The sequence below is a fragment of the Notechis scutatus genome, chromosome 13 (genome assembly GCF_049901735.1).
Source record: "Notechis scutatus isolate UNSWTSFEM ecotype Mainland chromosome 13, rNotScu1.2, whole genome shotgun sequence".
Lineage (NCBI taxonomy): Eukaryota > Metazoa > Chordata > Lepidosauria > Squamata > Elapidae > Notechis > Notechis scutatus.
In genome coordinates, this window is record NC_142021.1 from 11,402,136 (window position 1) to 11,421,132 (window position 18,997).

The window sequence follows — 18,997 nt, forward strand, 5'->3', positions numbered from 1 at the left end:
GTAAAAATCTAGGAATATATAAAATCTATCTTCTATCATCTACGGTATCTTCTCTCACTCTATCTCTATCTTGTATTATGTATGTATGTATGTATGTATGTATGTATGTATGTATGTATCTATCTATCTATCTATCTATCTATCTATCTATCTATCTACTGGTATCTATCTATCTATCATCTATGTATATCTATTTATCATCTACCTACCTACCTATCTTTCTATCCATCCTCTATCTATCTGTCTGTCTGTCTGTCTGTCCGTCCATCCATCCATCCATCCATCCATCCATCCATCCATCCATCCATCTATCTATCTGATTTTTATAACTGGCCATCTCAGCAAACAACTCTGGGTTGCTCACGATTCAGAACCACATACAATTAAAAAAACATTTTAAAACGGTAAAAATAGTGGAAAAAAACACAAAGCAATTACCATTAAGACATCTAATCTGGGTACACACAAGGCAAATATTTCATTCCACCAGGCAGGCCTTCCCAGGTGAGCAAGTCAAATTTTTAAAGTAATTTTAAGGGGGGAAAAGCCAGGTGCAAATGCAGCATGCCTTTGCAGATAGGTAGATGGCAAATTGGTGGACAGGATCACCCTCCTTTCTGCTGCATGGATCCGATTGGGCCCAGCACATGTCAATTACAACTTCTGAATGAGTCAATTGCGCAGCATGTCAAGGCTGGAATTGACAAGCCTGAGGTTGGAAGCCAATTGCTGTGGCCTTTTGTTCTTTTTCTTTTCCCCTTCTCCAAAGTGTGCTCGCACGTGGAGGTTGGTGGTCCTTTTTTTTCCTTTGGGATGGCCGAAGGAAAGTTTGTAGGATGCCGAGAGAAAATGGGGGCTTGGTTTAGGAGAATTGGAGCTCGTGCAGCATGTACGAAATGCTTGAAATGCTGAGAACAGGCCACGTTTGAAGGAGGCAAAGGAAGCCACGCAAAAGGCCAAATCTGATAGTGGAAGGGAGGCGGATGTGGAAAATGCTGGTTGGAGATGGGTGCACAGAAAGACAGTTGCAGAGTCCTTGAGGGGCCATCCTGAATACGTGTCCTGATCTCTAGACATTTCTGCTTCCCTTAAATATTGTAGGCTGTATAATTGCAGCTTATTGAAGACTCCTAGATCGGTCTTTTTCAGTTAGATAATCTGAAGATGTGTGGACTTCAATGCCCAGAATTCCCCTGCCAGGATGCGTCGAGTTTAACTCCCAGAATTCTCCTGCAGGATGCGTGGGCTTTAAGTCCCAGAATTCCTTTGCCAGCAGTCTCAGACTTCAATTCTCAGAATTCACCCACTAGGATTCGTGGACTTCAACTTCCAGAATTCCTTTGCCAGCAATTGTGGGCTTTAACTCTCAGAATTCCCCTGCAGGATTCGTGGACTTCAATTCCCAGAATTCCCCTTCCAGGATTCATGAACTCCAACTTACAGAATTCATCCACCACGATTCATGGACCTCAACTCCCAGAATTCCCCTGCAGGATTCATGGACTTCAACTCCCAGAATTCCCCAGCCATTCCTTGCTGCCTGGGGAATTCTGGGAGTAGACGTCTACACATCTTGAAGCTGTCAAGGTTGAGAAACACTGCCTTAGATGGCTGAGTTTAGCCAACCAACCAAGCCATAAGCTAGAATGACAAACCATGATAACTGGCTTCATGTGACCAAGATATCAAAAACAAAGGACTTGTATACTGGCTTGGTAAACTCAACCACTATTTGAAATTCGTCCTCCAACCAAACCAACATTAGTTCTCCATGACTGTCGGATGCTCTCAAAATTCTTGGTGAAGAGAGATCTCTTGGCTTCTGGTGATTACAAAGATTTCAAACCTCTTAACTACAGAGCATTACCAATATATTACCAATAAATTATAGTGCCCAGAATTCAGATCTGGGAGATGAAGCCCTCCACCCCATCTTTATGACCAAGATCCTTAACATAAGCTCTTTTCTGAACCTTTTAAATCTCCTCTTTTTCTGGGAAGTTTGCACAGTGGATTAAGAGTTGATTTATTTGATGAGCTCCTAATAGCATTTTCCCATCTGCTTAACTTAACTTGTGTTCAAAAATAACTTTTTTTTGGGGGGGGGGGTCTTCCCAGCCTTGGCTTAAACTCTTACACATTCAGTAAACGAATGTGAGATCTTTGCTGAAGAGTCTCCAACATTTATTTATTTTTTAAAAAAAATACATTTAATAAATAAATACATCGAGCCTTTCTGGATTCCTGGATAACTTACGAGCGGGCAACCTTCCTTCTTCAAAATAAAAAAAAATGGCTATTTTTGACTTGAGCCGTGTGGGTGTTTCCACTTTTCTCATTGTGATGACTGCCCGTCAAATTATTTTTTGCCTGCTGGTTCACCTTGATCCAGCCGCTGACTAAACCCGAGAGCCGACCTCTTTTCATGCTAGGCTGGTTTTCATGCACGTGGGGCTTTCTTTGATGCTAAAGATGGCAAAACAGAGCATTTGTCTGCTCCTTTTAAAAGAATAGGTCATCTGTTTTCTCCCAGGGAAATTAAACTCCGGCTTCATTTCGGATGCACCGAAGAAAAACAGAGACGCTGGGTTTTTTTTCCTCCAATCTTCCTGATGGAGGAAGAGGAATAATTCAACAACAACAAAAATCAAACCACTTTCTAATCATAGTTGCCAGCTTGGCCTGCTGAATCGTCTGCCTTAATAAGGGGGAATTGAAATACGATGAGAGCCTTCCTCGAATGCAACACATCACAAAAGAACAGGCATTCCAGCATGGGGAATGTAGTTTTGGATGTGAGAACTCAGAAACTTGGATTAAGGAAACCACAGTTAAGACAACTCATGCAAATGGAGCCAGTGAATCAATCAATCAGAACAGAGCTGGAAGGGACTTTGGAGGTCTTCTAGTCCAACCTCCTGCTCAGGGAGGAAATGTCACGCCCTTGGTAGAGTCAGACTCTGAGGGAGAGGAGGAATAGACAACGGGGAGTGGGAGTGTGGCTCCATAGGTTGTGGAGGAGGCTGGGGAAGGGCAGAGGCTGGCTGGGCAGTCAGAGGAAGAACCAGACCCATCCCCTCTTCATCCTAGGACACGCAGGGAGGAACGGAGAAAGGAACAACTTGGCTTATGAGAGAGGAAGCGGCCATGATACCCCTCATTGGTTGCGGCTGGGGAGAATAGTATATAAGAGAGATGGTGAAAACACAGCATTGCAGAAGCAAAGTGTGTTTTATTTTCGTCTGAAGTTATCTTGGTTGGTGTCCTTCCAACCGACCGTGCCTTGTTATCTCCTTGAAGTTGGTAATTACTTATCCTGGTCCGTTGTGGAAATTCCTTCATTGTAGTTTGTTTTAGTTTTTTATTTCACCTCTATCTGCTCATTGAGTTCGGACTGTATTGCTTTCTTTTGAAGACTATTTTTGAGTAAGTTTTATCTCCAGCTGGGAATTATTGAACAGTGGGGCCAAGTTGGAGGCATTAAAGGACATTTATTTACTTTTGGATTTTGTTACGTTTGTGTTACACTCTGAGTCATGACGGGAAACCCTACACCACACTTCAGACAAATGGTTGTCCAATCTCTTCGTAAAAACTTCCAGTGTTGGAACATTTACAACTTCTGGAGGCAAGTTGTTCCACTTGCTAATTGTCTTCACTGTCAGGAAATTTCTCCTTAGTTCTAAGTTGCTTCTCTCCTTGATGAGTTTCCATCCGTTGCTTCCTGTCCTGCCTTCAGGTGCCTTGGAGAATAGCTTGACTCCCTCTTCTTTGGGGCAGCCCCTCAAATATTGGAACCCTGCTATCGTGTTTCCCCTAGTCCTTCTTTTCATTAAACTAGATACATCAGAACATTTTCTCAACTTCCTGCTCTGCATCCCACCCAGAAGTTAACAGAATAACAACTGTTGGAAGGGACTTTAGAGGTCTTCTAGTCCAGGGATCCCCAACCTTTTCGGCGCGCGGCCCGGTTCCGGCGCCAGCTGAAGCGCCGCGGCCCGGTTCTCGTTGTCAGCTGGGCCGCCATCTTTTTGACGAAAAATCACTTCCGGTGTCGTCACCGGGATTTTGTCAAAATCATGGCGGCGCCAGCGCTTCTGGTGAGCTTTTCGGGTAGAAATGGCTTTCTACCCGAAAGCTCACCAGCGCTGGCGCCGCCATCTTTTGACTTAAAAATTGCTTTTTTACCAAAAAAGATGGCGCGCCAGCAACCAGCAGCCCGGTAAGGCTTGTTCCGCTGCCCGGTACACGGTCCGGACCGGCGGTTGGGGACCCCTGTTCTAGTCCAACCCGCTGCTCATGCAGGAAACCCTATACTATTTCAGAGAAGTGACTGTTCAATCTCTTTTTAAAAACCTCCAGTGATGGTCCATCCATGATTTTTAAAAACTTTTTAAAAATAAATTGTATTGAACATACACATTAAAAACATTGAACGTGGTGGTCTTCTTTGCCATACATTTCTGTCAGTACATTTTACATTTAGGAAGATAAAGAAGTTATGTACATTTATATACATTTATATACGTATATGCATTTCAACTTTGTAATTTTTAAGTCTTTCTCATTATTCCTTGAACGTGAGGTCCCGCATCTCTTCCCTTTTTCACTTCAATTCTTATTTCAATTTTATGAACTCCCTTTCATGTCTCTCCAGTAATAAAATTTATTCCATATTTGATGACATTCTGATTCATCTTGGTCCTTCAATTCTAATGTCAACCTATGAGCATCCATGATTTTTGAAGGCAAGCTGTTCCACTGGTTAATTGTTCCCACCATTAGGAAATTTCTCCCAGGTTGATTCTTTCCTGGATTAGTTTCCATCCATTGTTTCTTGTCCTGTCTTCAGGTGCTTGGGAAAATAATTTGACCCCCTCTTCTTTGGGGCAGCCCCTCAAATACTGGAAGACTATAATCATATCCGCCTAATTCTTCTTTTCTCTAGACTAGCCATATCTGAATCCTGCAACCGTTCTTCTTACGTTTTATTCTCCAGAAATTGCTGGCTCTGTGTCTTCTGTTAAGGCACTACGAGGTAAACCCTAAATTTTCAATCATTTGTGTATCAACAGTTCAAAGTTACAGTGGCATGGAAAAAAGCAACATGGCCAGTCCTCACACTTATGACTGTTGCAGCTTCCCCAACGGATCAAAATTTGGGTACTTGGCAACTGCCGTGTGTTTATGACGGTTGCAATCCACCCATGGAACAGAAGTTGCCTTTGGAAGTTGTGTGAACTTCATCACTGGAGGCTTTCAAGAAGAGACTGGACTGCCACCTGTCAGAAATGGTGTCGGGTCTCTCGCTTGGGTGGAGGGGCGTTGGACTAGATGACCTCCAAGGTCCCTGTTATTCTATATTCAGTGGAACTACTACTTGCCTTCTGAAGTTGTGGGAGCTTCATCCCTGGAGGCTTTTCATGAAGAAACTGGATTGCCATCTGTCAGAAATGATGTAGGGGGGTTGGACTAGATGACCTCCAAGGTCCCTTCCAACTCTGGTATTTTATATTCAGTGGAACTACTACTTGCCTTCTGAAGTTGTGGGAGCTTCATCCCTGGAGGCTTTTCATGAAGAAACTGGACTGCCATCTGTCAGAAATGGTGTAGGGGGGTTGGACTAGATGACCTCCAAGGTCCCTTCCAACTCTGGTATTCTATATTCAGTGGAACTACTACTTGCCTTCTGAAGTTGTGGGAGCTTCATCCCTGGAGGCTTTTCATGAAGAAACTGGACTGCCATCTGTCAGAAATGATGTAGGGGGTTGGACTAGATGACCTCCAAGGTCCCTTCCAACTCTGGTATTTTATATTCAGTGGAACTACTACTTGCCTTCTGAAGTTGTGGGAGCTTCATCCCTGGAGGCTTTTCATGAAGAAACTGGATTGCCATCTGTCAGAAATGATGTAGGGGGTTGGACTAGATGACCTCCAAGGTCCCTTCCAACTCTGGTATTCTATATTCAGTGGAACTACTACTTGCCTTCTGAAGTTGTGGGAGCTTCATCCCTGGAAGCTTTTCATGAAGAAACTGGATTGCCATCTGTCAGAAATGGTGTAGGGTGGAGGGGTTAGACTAGATGACCTCCAAGGCCCCTTTCCAACTCTGATAATGTATCTATGCTTCAGCCTCCCGGGGTCACGTGATCACCCTTTGCAACCTCCCCAGCCAGCTTCTCTGATGAGTCGATAGGGGACTGCATGACTCACTTGAACAATGTCATCCATGCTTTTAACAAGCATCGCCAAACAAAAACAAAAATAAACAAACCAACCCAGGAGTGACTTATTGAACGCAGGCCTTGCTTAGTGACAGAAGTTCTCTTTCCGGATCTGGTCCTAAGTCAAGAAGTACCATATAATAAACGATATAACTTTCTACCATTGCAAGAGAACGTAAGGATGGGAATTGGTTGCAAAACCAACAGACCGTCCTCCCTTCAATCAATCAATTCAGTGCAATTTCAGTTGCAACGCCACACGATATAAAAGAACGGGAAAAGAAATTAAGCACAGAAGTTGGAAGGTAATCAGGTTCTTCTTAGCAACACCTTGTGGTTCAGATGCGGGGGCAATAAATTGAATAAATAAACAGAATGGGGTGGTTATTATTATTATTATTATATTATGATTTCTACCGGCCTGAGTTTTGCACCTTCTCCACCAGAGGCGATCCTCCAAAAAAACCCCACCTTTTCCAAATTCTTTCCGGAGCTCTGCCAGCCTTTAATAAGAACCACTCCTTTTTTTTTTATGGATGTGAGGAGGTGAAACCTGTTGCAAAGCCCACCTCTTGGGGATGCACAGAGGCCGGGAAAAGCTGAACGGGGTTACGGTTGCGCGTCAGCCGAAGCAATTTCTGAACAATTGGGAGCAGTGGAGTGGATAATGTGGATCCATCACAGCCAGCTTGAAAAAAAACAACAAAAAAACGATTGCAAACTGTGGGTAGAGAGCTAGGACAGGAATGCCACCCATCAGCCTCGGATCCCAGGAAGGGAGATGGAGGGCCTGGTTTGCCCCTGGCGCTGAGCCAGCCTGCCGATGTTTTCAACATCTTCCAGAATGCATGGTTTTTGCATCATCTTCCTTTCTTTCCCTTCCTCCCTCTCACCTTCCTCCTTCCTTCCTTTCTCATTTGCCTTCCTCCCCATTTCCTCCCTCTCCTCTTCCTCCCTCCTCGCTCTTCTCATTTGCCTTCCCCTTCCCCATTTCCTCCCTCTCCTCTTCCTCCCTCCCTCCCTCCTTCTCCTTTGCCTTCCTTCCTTCCCCATTTCCTCTCTTCCTCCCTCCTTTTCCTCCCTCCCTCCCTCCCTTCTCATTTGCCTTCCTTCCTTCCCCATTTCCTCTCCTCCCTCCCTCCTTTTCTTCCCTCCCTCCCTTCTCATTTGCCTTCCTTCCTTCCCCATTTCCTCCTCTCCTCTTCCTCCCTCCCTCCCTCCTTCTCCTTTGCCTTCCTTCCTTCCCCATTTCCTCTCCTCCCTCTCCTCTTCCTCCCTCCTCCTTCTCCTTTGCCTTCCTTCCTTCCCCATTTCCCTCTCCCTTCTCCTCTCTTCCTCCCTCCCTCCCTCCTTCTCCTTTGCCTTCCTTCCTTCCCCATTTCCTCTCCTCCCTCCCTCCTTTCTTCCCTCCCTCCCTTCTCATTTGCCTTCCTTCCTTCCCCATTTCCTCCCTCTCCTTCCTCCCTCCCTCCCTCCTTCTCCTTTGCCTTCCTTCCTTCCCCTTTTCCTCTCCTCCTCTCCTCTTCCTCCCTCCCTCCTTCTCCTTTGCCTTCCTTCCTTCCCCATTTCCTCTCCTCCCTCTCCTCTTCCTCCCTCCCTCCCTCCTTCTCCTTTGCCTTCCTTCCTTCCCCATTTCCTCTCTCCTCCCCCTCCTTTTCCTCCCTCCCTCCCTCCCTTCTCCTTTGCCTTCCTTCCTTCCCCATTTCCTCTCCTCCCTCCCTCCTTTTCCTCCCTCCCTCCCTTCTCATTTGCCTTCCCTTCCCCATTTCCTCTCCTCCTCTCCTCTTCCTCCCTCCCTCCCTCCTTCTCCCTTTGCCTTCCTTCCTTCCCCATTTCTCTCCCTCCTCTCCTCTTCCTCCCTCCCTCCCTCCTTCTCCTTTGCCTTCCTTTCTTCCCCATTTCCTCCTCCCTCCCTCCTTTTCCTCCCTCCCTTCTCATTTGCCTTCCTTCCTTCCCCATTTCCTCTCCTCCCTCCCTCCTTTTCCTCCCTCCCTCCCTTCTCATTTGCCTTCCTCCCTTCCCCATTTCCTCCCTCTCCTCTTCCTCCCTCCCTCCCTCCTTCTCCTTTGCCTTCCTTCCTTCCCCATTTCCTCTCCTCCCTCCCTCCTTTTCCTCCCTCCCTCCCTTCTCATTTGCCTTCCTCCCTTCCCCATTTCCTCCCTCTCCTCTTCCTCCCTCCCTCCCTCCTTCTCATTTGCCTTCCTACCTTTTCTCCCTCCTTCCCTCCCTTTCTTTCCTTCCTTCCTGCCTCTTCTCAATTTCCTCCCTTTCCTCTTTTTCTCATTCCTCCCTCCCTCTTTCTTTTCTCCCTCTCATCTCCCTCCCTCCCTCCCTTCTTCTCTCATCTTTCCCTCCTCCCTCCCTTCTCCAATTGTGCTTCTTACAACAAAGCCCCCTCCTCCCGGGTTACCCACACAGGATCAATGCCTCCTGCCAACCCTTTGCGTGCAGCCAGACTGCTCAAGGTGTCTCCCACCTGGATTCCCCTCCCTCCCTCCTTCCCTCCCTCTGCGCTCAGCCGCTCCTCCTTTTTGGAGGAAAACAACCCCCCCAGCTTTCTCTCGCCCTGGATAGTTTCCACGCTGGACCCCAGCCAAACAGGAGGGTAGAAGTCCCCCTCCTTTACAAAGGCACCTTTGTCTTGGCTTCTCCTCCCCCCCGCCCCCCCAGTCAGCAGAAGCCTCTCTCTTTTGGCCAGGCTGCGCTGAGGTCGATCAAAGGGTCTGTAGGCGGCCTTGGCAAGGAGCCATAAACGCAGAGGCAGACTGTTTGCCTGGGTGAATTCATTCCCAGACCCTTCCCCTTCTCCCTCCCTGCTTCACAAACACATCTCTCCCCCCCTCACTCCCCAGCTCCATGGCAGAACAGCTGAGTCAGTTGCTGCTTTGGGCCACGGCCAGAATTAAGCCGTGAAATTCCTGCTTTGCACAAGAGCCCAAATCCCAGGAAAGAGGGGGCGCACAGCTCCAGGCGGAGCAATAAAAGGAGAGTGTTGGTAGCTTGGGGATGAAATGAGGGGTCCCTGGTGCTACTGAGCTCGATGGTTTTCTCGCAGACGTTTCATGACCCAACGAGGTAACATCGGCAGTTTGTAGAGAGGAGGAGGAGGAGGAGGAGGAGGAAGAAGGAGCAACCAGGATGATTAGGGGACTGGAGACTAAAACATATGAAGAACGATTGCAGGAACTGGGCTTGGCTAGTCTAGGGATGAGAAGGACCAGGGAGACAGGAGAACAGCCTTCCAGTATTTGAGGGCTGCCACAGAGAGGAGGAAGGGGTCCAGCTAGCTATGCAATAATGCAATCCTAAATTGCATTAACAGAGGATCCAATCAAGATCAAGAGAGGTACTAATACCACTCCACAAAGGCTTAGTAAGACCACACCTAGAGTATGCATCCAGTTTTGGTCACCACACTATAAAAGAATGTTGAGACTCTAGAAAAAGTGCAGAGAAGAGCAACCAGGAGGATTGGGGACTGGAGACTAAAACATATGAAGAACAGTTGCAGGAACTGGGCCTGGCTAGTCTAGGGAAGAGAAGTACCAGGGGAGACAGGAGAGCAGCCTTCCAGTATTTGAGGGGCTGCCACAGAGAGGAGGAAGGGGGTCAAGTTATTTTCCAAGGCGCCTGAAGGCCAGACAAGGAATAATAATGGATGGAAACTGATCCAGGAGAGATTCAACCAAGACATAAGGAGGAATTTTCTGACAGTGAGAACAATCCACCCATGGAACGGAAGTCGCCTTCGGAAGTTGTGGGAGCTTCATCACTGGAAGCTTTCAAGAAGAGACTGGACTGCCATCTGTCAGAAATGGTGTAGGGTCTCCTGCTTGGGTGGGGGGTTGGATTATATGACCTACAAGGTCCCTTCCAACTCTGTTAATCTGAAGATGATCAAAGGCCTGGAGGCTCAAATATAAAATGAATGGTTGCAGGAACTGGGCATGGCTGGTCTAGTGAAGAGAAGGACCAGGGGAGACATGAGAGCATCTTCCAATATTTGAGGGGCTGCCACAGAGAGGGGGAAGGGGTCCAGCTATTTTCCAGACACCTGAAGGCCAGACAAGGAACAATGATAGAACAATTCATGAGTGGAACAGACGTTGCCTTCAGAAGTTGTGGGAGCTTCATCATCACTGGAAGCTGTTCAAGAAGAGACTGGACTGCCATCTGTCAGAAATGGTGCAGGGTCTCCTGCTTGGGCGGGGGGTTGGACTAGATGACCTATAAGGTCCCTTCCAACTCTGATTATCTGTATCTGTGGGTTTCTTGGTGCTCTTTGAACTCGGTTGTTTTCTTGCAGACATCTCATCTCCCAAACTAGGTAACATCATCTGTGCTAGCAGAGAGTGAGGTTTGTAGCAAGGAGGACTGTGGGGTCCTTGGTGCTCTCTGAGCCTGGTGGTTTTCTTACAGATGTTTCACTACTCAAACGAGGTTACATCATCAGGGCCAGTGAGGTTACCCACTTTGTTATCCAGCACAGATGATGCTCCCTAGTTTGAGTAGTGAAACACATCTGCAAGAAAATAACCAAGGTCAGAGAGCACCAAGGACCGCTCGTTTCAAGGATGCATGTGCAAAGGACTTGTGGCCTTTTGCAAGTGTGCGTCTTCGCCCCCATGGATATTGGTTGTCTTTACACACATGCCAAACCTGAAGCAGTGTTCACGCGGAACTACCCCTCAAGCAGACAAGCCACGTGTAAACAAGGCATTGTATAGGCAGAATACAAGGATGTTAAGATGCTCTTGTAAATCGCAGTTCGGGGCTGAGTTGCATTGTTGTAGGAATCGAGCGATGTTAAGTCTAAGCCTAAGATATTCTTGTGCTTTGTAGTTTGAGAATGAAGGTTTGGTGCTTTGTGGTTGTGGTGTTGCACAAATCAAGCGGTCGTATGCTGAGGACTAACGTGCCTGCATGAGGCAGGCTCAGGAGCGACTGAAATGTGTCAGAGTCATCCTGAAATTGATTGCTCCAATAATGTTGTTTTAAGAATTTAAGTCAGGTCAGAGTGAGCCTCTCATTCATGGTTTAAACCAGGGGTCCCCAACCCCCAGGGTTTGGACCAGTGCCAACCCACAGCCTGTTCCGATCCAGACTGCAGAAGTGGCAGGCAAATGCACGTTGGGCATGTACATGCGTGAGAAGCATTTGAAAGTGGTGCATGTGCACTCATGCAAAACCATCCACTCTGCCTCCCCACGCCATGGCCGCCTCTGTCGGTCTAAGCCAGAAAGGTTGGGGAATGTTTGTTTAAATATCATAGTTTAGGACTGAATGAAGCAATGGAACAGAAGTTGCCTTCATAAATTGTGGGAGCTTCATCCCTGGAAGCTTTCAAGAAGAGACTGGACTGCCATCTGTCAGGAATGGTGTAGGGTCTCCTGCTTGGGCGGGGGGTTGGACTAGATGACCTACAAGGTCCCTTCCAACTCTGTTAATCTGAAATTTCCTGGATCGACAAGGCACTTGAGAGGCCACAGCCCCCCCAAAAGTATTTGCTTCACGATATGCTGCAGGGTTGGCCTTCTCAAGCCAACATTACCAGGGACGTTTGAGTTGTTGTCTTGGGATGGCAAGAAATGGATTAATCAGTGGAACGACTTGCCACTAGAAGTTTTGGATGCTCCAACATGGGAGGTTTTAGACTGGACAATTGTTTGTCTGAAATGGTCTAGTGCAGAGGTCTCCAAACTTGGCAACTTGGAGACTTGTGGACTTCAACTCCCAGCATAGCTGGCTGAGGAATTCTGGGAGTTGAAGTCTACAAGTTTTAATGTTGCCAAGTTTGGGGGTCCCTGGTCTAGTGCTTGAGCAGAGGGGGGGGGGGTTGGACTAGAAGGCCTCCAGGGTCCCTTCCAACTCTGTTATTCTGGTTAAACTGGGCTTCCCACAAGCCATGCTCAGGGAGAGACGTTGAGCTGGAAGGGAGGACAAACATTTCTCAAGAGTTATGACGCCTTCACGTCCTTCCAAGGTTAATGGGTCCTCTGAACTCTTTTCTTTTCAACAAGAATAGCTGGAAGGCAAGCATTCCAGGTGATCAGAGCTTGGATGAAACAAGAAAAAAATGGGAAAAAATGAGAGAACATCCCCCATCAGATGAGGATGTAATTCGGAAAATACTAGACTGTGTGGAGATGGATAGATTGACATTAAAAATAAAGGACGACCTTCCAACTGTTATTGTATATTCAATGGAGCAACTTGCCTTCAGATGTTGTGGGAGCTTCATCACTGGAAGCTCTTCAAGAAGAGACTGGACTGCCACCTGTCAGAAATGGTGCAGGGTCTCCTGCTTGGGTGGGGGGTTGGACTAGATGACTTACAAGGTCCCATCCAACTCTGTTTATCTAATCTGAAGGTTTCCTCCAACCATGTTGAAGGAAAACATGGCTTATTCCCATGAGCGAATGAATCCAATTCGATTCTTCCAAACCATAACCCCCGTTCCAAAATCCTGCCAGGTTAAGAACAAGCTTTTTTTTTAAAATTAGGCCCTTTTCTCCTCGCTTAACTTCCAAGTTAAGCACTGTTGCAGGGATGAATGGCATCAGGAATTCTCTGTGGATATTTAAGAAATTAACATGTCTTGTGGTACGTGTGTGTGTGCGTGTATGTGCGATATACTGGCAGACTGGTAAATGCATCTAAAAAAAATGACTAATTTTCCAAGCCAGCCTGCCCGCCTACGGATCCCTTCTGTTCTCCATTTCAACTTCAAATGGGGAGGGGAGAGAAAAGAGGGGCCATTCTAAGTATCTAGAACCGATTGTTAATTCTGGAACTGGAAGGTTTTCTGGAGAGGATGAACACAGTTCTGAGATGTTATTACAGACATTCCAGATTAACAGAGTTGGAAGGGACCTTGTAGGTCATCTAGTCCAGCCCAAGCAGGAGACCCTACACCATTCCTGACAAATGGCAGTCCAATCTCTTCTTGAAAGCTTCCAGTGATGATGAAGCTCCCACAACTTCTGAAGGCAACTCCTGTTCCATGGGTTGATTGTTCTGTCAGAAAATCTCTCCTTATTTCCAGGTTGAATCTCTCCTTGTTCAGTTTCCATCCATTATTCCTTGTCTGGCCTTCAGGTGCTTTGGAGAATAGCTTGACCCCTTCCTCCTCTCTGTAGCAGCCCTTCAAATATTGGAAGATGCTCTCCTGTCTCCCCTGATCCTTCTCTTCCCTAGACTAGCCAGGCCCAGTTCTTGCAACCGTTCATCATATCTTTTAGCCTCCAGTCCCCTCATCATCCTGGTTGATCTTCTCTGCACTCTTTCTAAGTCTCAGCATCTTTGTTATAGTGTGGTGACCAAAACTGGATGCAGGATTCTAGGTGTGGCTTTATAGAGTGGTCTTAGTACCTCCCTTGATCTTGATTGTATCCCTCTGTTAATGCAATTTAGGATTGCATTGGTTTTTTTAGCTTCCACGGCACACTATTGGCTCATATTTAATTATGCGAAGGAGATCCTGCATCTTACAACCATTGATTTAGTGATGTGATTACAACAGCAATGAAAATAGTGACTTATGATTGATCCTGGCACTTGTAACTTTTGCAGCATCCCCAGAGTCACATGATCAGAATTCTGAGTGCTTGGCAACTGGCAGATATTTATGACCCTTGCAGAGTTCTGGGGTCACCTTATCTGCATTTGCAACCTTCCCGGCAAAGTCAATTAATTGTAGTCATTCACACTTAGCAACTTTGGCAAAACAAGTCATAAAATCAGGTTTTGATAACAAACACCCTTGCTTAGCCACCGAAATTCTGATCCCCATTCTGATTTGTAAGCCCACAATTCACTTAATGACCATGTGGTTCGCTTAACAACCATGGGGAAAAAAGTTTTTAAAAAAGTCAGACTTCACCGCTGCCTCACTTAGCAATGGAAATTCTGCTTCCCATTGTGGTCGTAAGTGGAGAACTACCTGTATGTTTTTATTTCTGAAGTTTGAACCAACATGTAAGACTCGTAAAGGGATTAGCCGCCGTGCCTTATTAGCTCTCTTCAATTCAAGCTCGCTTAAGGGTTCAGGCAAAAGTTATTAGCAGATATATAGGCCGCAATACGCTAATTATATATCTTGACAGATGGGAGGTGCTGGAAAAGTGATGGGTTTTGTGTGAGAGGGAACCATAATGGTGCGCTGAAGATTATAAATGAATATTGATTGAATGGCTGCTACGCAATTTATGTCGGGATGGGGTGGGGTGCAGGACGCGGTTTATTCCAGACAGCGGAAATCAGGAAAGTCACATGTGAAACAAGAACACGTGTGGCTTTTGGCACTGAGTGGCTGCATCCTGCAAAACAGCCCACACGCTAATAAAGGTACCTAGGTGGCTGGCATTCCAAGGCTTAAGCGATGGTGCCTTCTTTAACTACAAGTGGATCTCAACTTATGACCACAATTGCCGCTAAGAACAGAGGTTGTTAAGTGAGTTGCATCTGATCCGACGGCCTTTTTGCCACGGTTCTTAAGCAAATCACCCCCTTTTAAAGCTCCGTGCAATGGATCTGGAACCCTGCTACGGAATAAAAGCCTGGTCTCCTTCAGCATCCACATTAACCTGGGGGTCTTCTTTGGATTGGATGCCCCCCAATCACCCCCAAATGACCTGCAAATGGCCTCCCAGGACTTGCACCTCCCAGAGGGCCCCCCCTCCTCTCCCCAACATTTTCCCCCTCTATCCCCCTCCCCACCAAGCCCCTCTTCCCCTTCCATCCAAGTCGCCCACCACTCCTTCTGGAGAGCTGCAGGGGAGGCACAAGCCTCCCATGCAAATCTCCCCTCCCTTCTTTTTACTGGGGAGGGGCTAACCTTCTCTCTCCCCCCTCAAAGCTTCAGAGGCGTCGGAGACGGCGCCGTTCCCTTTAAGAGTGTCAGCCAGGCTGCTGCAAACCGTGCGCCCCAGCTCGGGCTCAATTCCTGCTGCTGTTGCGGCGGCTTCAACAAGGGAAAAGGGGGAGGGGGCGTCCTCCTGCCTTCCCCTCCTCTCCTCTCTCCCTTCCCTTCCTCCTCCTCCTCCTCTGCGGAGCCAAGCCGGAGCTCTCCGCAAAGTTGAACCCTTTGCCAAATAAAAATCCAATAGATCCGTTTGCAAAACGCAGCCACCGCAAGCCTGCGAACTGCGGGGCGCGCGTCGGCGGTGGCGGCTGCTGCTGCTATTGCTGCTGCTGCTGTCTCCTCCTCTTCTCTTCCTCCTCCTCCTCCTCCGGCTGGGAGCTTCAGACATCTTAGGAGAGGCGGAGGAGGGTGAGATTTCCGGGCCCCCGAAGCGGACGGAGCTTTCCAAGCCAGCCAAGCCAAACCAAGCGCCGGGTAGCCTCTCTTTCGGATTTTTACGCACCGCGCCGAGCCCATGGGAAGCTGCTCCGGCGGGGGGACCCCGAGGGAAGAGGATCGCGGCGTGGCAGGGCTTGCACCGTCCCCCTGGGATCTGCTTTTGGGCTTTTCTTGATTCTTAAAGTGTTGGTTTTGATTATTATTTTTTCAAATCATTTATTTTTTTGCAACCTCCCCCCCCCCTTTAAAAAAAAACACACACACACACTCCTCCCCAAGAATCCGCTCTGCTGGGAGCTTGGCACGGATTTTGGAGACGTCTTTGGATGCGCAGCCAAAGGAATTATTATTCTTATTTTTTTTGGTGATTATTTGGGGGGGTGTTTAAGGGGGAAAAAAAAGAGAGAGAAGGGTCAGCGGCCTTGCACGGAGCGGCTCGGGCACTAAGGTAAGGTCGGAGGACAAGCTCGCTTGGCGGAGCTCACTTTCTCTTTGTTTTTTGTTTTTTCTGTTTTGTGTGTGTGTGTGTTGTTTTGTGTTGTTTCACTCTCTCCGCGAAAGAATATCAATATATAGCAAGCTTTGTTTTTTGTTTTTTGTTTTTAAAAAAAAAACAAGCAAACCAACCAAGCAACCGGAAAAGGCAGGGGGGGAAAAATCTGCTCTTCTTTAAAACAAAAACAAAACAATTGATTTTATTTTATTTTTCTGTTGGCTTGTTTTGCTCGCCCCGAAAAAGCGCGACGAGAGTCCTTTTCAGCACTTTTGGGGCGGCTGAGAAGGAAACGGGGAGGCGGGGGGGGGGCGTTGAGGGAAGAATACTCTGCATTTGCAAGCGGGCGCCCGCAGGAAGGAAAGGAGAGAGAGGTGGAAGGCGGAGGGGGAAACGGCGTGGAAAGCACACGCGTGTATACGCGCGGACACACACAGTTCGGGGAGGGGCCTAGCCGGAAAACATGTTTTTTTTCCCCCGTTCCCTTCGTGCTCGGTGTTTCTGCTCCCCCCACCCCAGAGGAAGTTCTGTCTAGACTCAGACTTGGGGTTAGGCGGCTAAATGGTGGAGTAATTTTAATTAATTTGGATGCTTGCCTGTTTGGGTGAGGGGAAAGATGCGCTTTTCCTTTAAATCCCCCCTCCTTTCCCCCGCCAAATGCCTGGTTGGACCCTTGGAACAGTTTTGGAGGGGTCTCTTTGGGGGCTAAGGCTTCCTACGAGGTCTGTAGTCTTGGGTGCAGTGGACCCATGGGAATTGACCAGGAGTTGTGTGAACTGCACCAACAAGGCTCATTTTAGAGAGCCCAACACCTCGGAAAAGGAACCCCTTGGTTGGATTGAGTCAAGGAAGTTTAACCGTGGTTAGCTGAGCTGAGTTCTTGGGTCTACGGGGCCTGACCACAAATGCATTCTGCATTGTGTGTGTGTGTGTGTGTGGGGAAAATAACCGGTTAGGTCGTGGGAATGGCCCTTGTGGGCTTGAACCTTTGGCCTGTGAACGGGCCTAACTGTGCAGGTCCTAACAGTTGGAGATCACTGGGAGCCTCCCCCAAGCCTCGGGGAGTGTGAAAACCCAACTGTTGTGGCTGCTACCCCAGGTGTGCAGTGTTGCATCCTTTGCAGATGGAACTCGTGGGACAAACTTTGAATTGCTCAACCCGGGTCAGCATCTTCACACCCAGCTTTTAGAGCAAGGAAGAGAGGAAGGGTCGTTCAGGCTTGCAGGCCTGTTGAATTGAACAATTGGCAACTTTTTAGCTTGAGATCCCTCTGGGCTGGGTGTGTGTGTGTGAAGTTGCAACTTTTAGGAAATCTTTTCTGTTTTCACCTTGTTTGTCCCCCCATTCGTACAACCACAGGGTAACAGCTGAACTACACAGTCTTTGCAAACAGCAGAAACAGGGTTAAACTTCCTCCATGCACTCAGCTTTGAATTGTTCCGGATCTGTATAATCAAATCTACCTAGCCTTTCTTTATTATAGATGATATTTAAATGCAATGTTTTGGTTTTATCCTTTTATTTAAGTCTTTCCCAGTGTTTTTAGGTCTTGGAATCAGAGTTCCTGTGGTTTTTATTTTTCTTCTCTCGGTTGCTCCCAGGCGTGTTTTTTTTTTTTTTGGTGGCTGCGGAAATGGTGTTTTCCTCCCTGAGGCTGCTGGGAACTGCAGTTCGTGAAGTTTGAGCAAAAGCTTTTAAGTGTGCAAGCGTGTGTGTTTGCACTGGCGGAGGGACCCGGCCTGCTTGGCCTCCAGTCATGTTGGCCTGCCCTGCTTTCTCTCTGTAATAATTTCTTGCAAAAAAAAAAAAAAAACATTTGAAATTGACAAGGCAGAATGTGAAGGAATTGATCAGGTTTGGCTGGGTTTTCAACTGATCTTGGAAAGGGTGGGTGTGCAAATATTGGTTGGAGAAAAATCCTTGGGGCTTTCAAAGATTCCTGCTATTCGTAGGAAAATAGCAGAGGGCCATTGCTCTTTTCAGTTGGAAGCATCAGTGGGTTCATTTTTCAAACAAGCAGCCTGCCTTTTTAAGGTAGAAACTTACGCAGATATAGTTAAATCAGAGGTCTCCAAACTTGGCAGCTTCAAGATTTGTGGACTTCAACTCCCAGAATTCTCCAGCCAGCTGGCTGGAGAATTCTGGGAGTTGAAGTCCACAAGTCTTGAAGTTGCCAAGCTTGGAGACCTCTGAGTTAAACGCTTGCCTGACACGTGGCAGGCTAGGTCTTCTTAAGTTTTAATTGCGATTTTAAGTTAATAAGTGTGTTTGGTTCTGTGTTTTGTTTCCTTGTGCAGTGCTCTTACTTAAAGCAGCAGGGGAAAAGTCAGGATGAGTGCTGGGCCAAAATGCTTCTTTTCTTTTCTTTTTTTGCATCTTAATGCAGCTCATTTTCCAACTTGCCTGTCTGTGAAAAATAAAATGATGAAGTGGCTAGAACTCTGGGCGTTGAAGTCCACGTGTCTTAAAGTTGCCAAGGTTGAAAATAAATTTACCATATGGATTAAATTATTAATAGTTAAACTCTCATTAAGCTCTCATGTGGTTTGGGTTAAATTATGTGGCTTGGTTGGCCGAGTCCTGTGAATGCCAACACAGATGGTAATAGAAGCCTGTTTAACCTGCAGGGTGCCAAGCCCAACCAGGTTGAATGGTTGGGGTGCAGATTTAATCAGGAGAGGGCTTGGAATGGATGACCTTTGACCCTGGGCACAGGTAATTTGTTTCCCCAGGTGAGATAAATGTGCCCAGTCTGCCTGTAAAATCTCTCCTGTATTCAGAGCTGGCGCCCCCAATATTGGGACAGCTTTAAATCTTCCTACAGAATATAATCTTCAATTTACAATCTTTCATTTAGTGACTGAAGTTACAACGGCACTGAAAAAAGGGACTTATGACTATACTTACCACCGTTATAGCATCCCCATGGTTGCATCAAAATTCAGACATTTGGTGGAGGAGTTGAGAGTGAAGTAAGC

The 18,997-nt window shown here is 47.1% G+C and overlaps 1 protein-coding gene across 1 annotated transcript in view; it reads left to right on the plus strand.

The window, feature by feature from the left end:
- The first annotated feature begins 15,397 nt into the window (after positions 1 to 15,397).
- NCOR2 (nuclear receptor corepressor 2) overlaps positions 15,398 to 18,997 on the plus strand; it is a 218,467-nt gene continuing 214,867 nt past the window's right edge. The window contains 1 exon segment of the mRNA XM_087942977.1: positions 15,398 to 15,973. The gene's annotated coding sequence lies outside the window, so the exon portion shown is untranslated.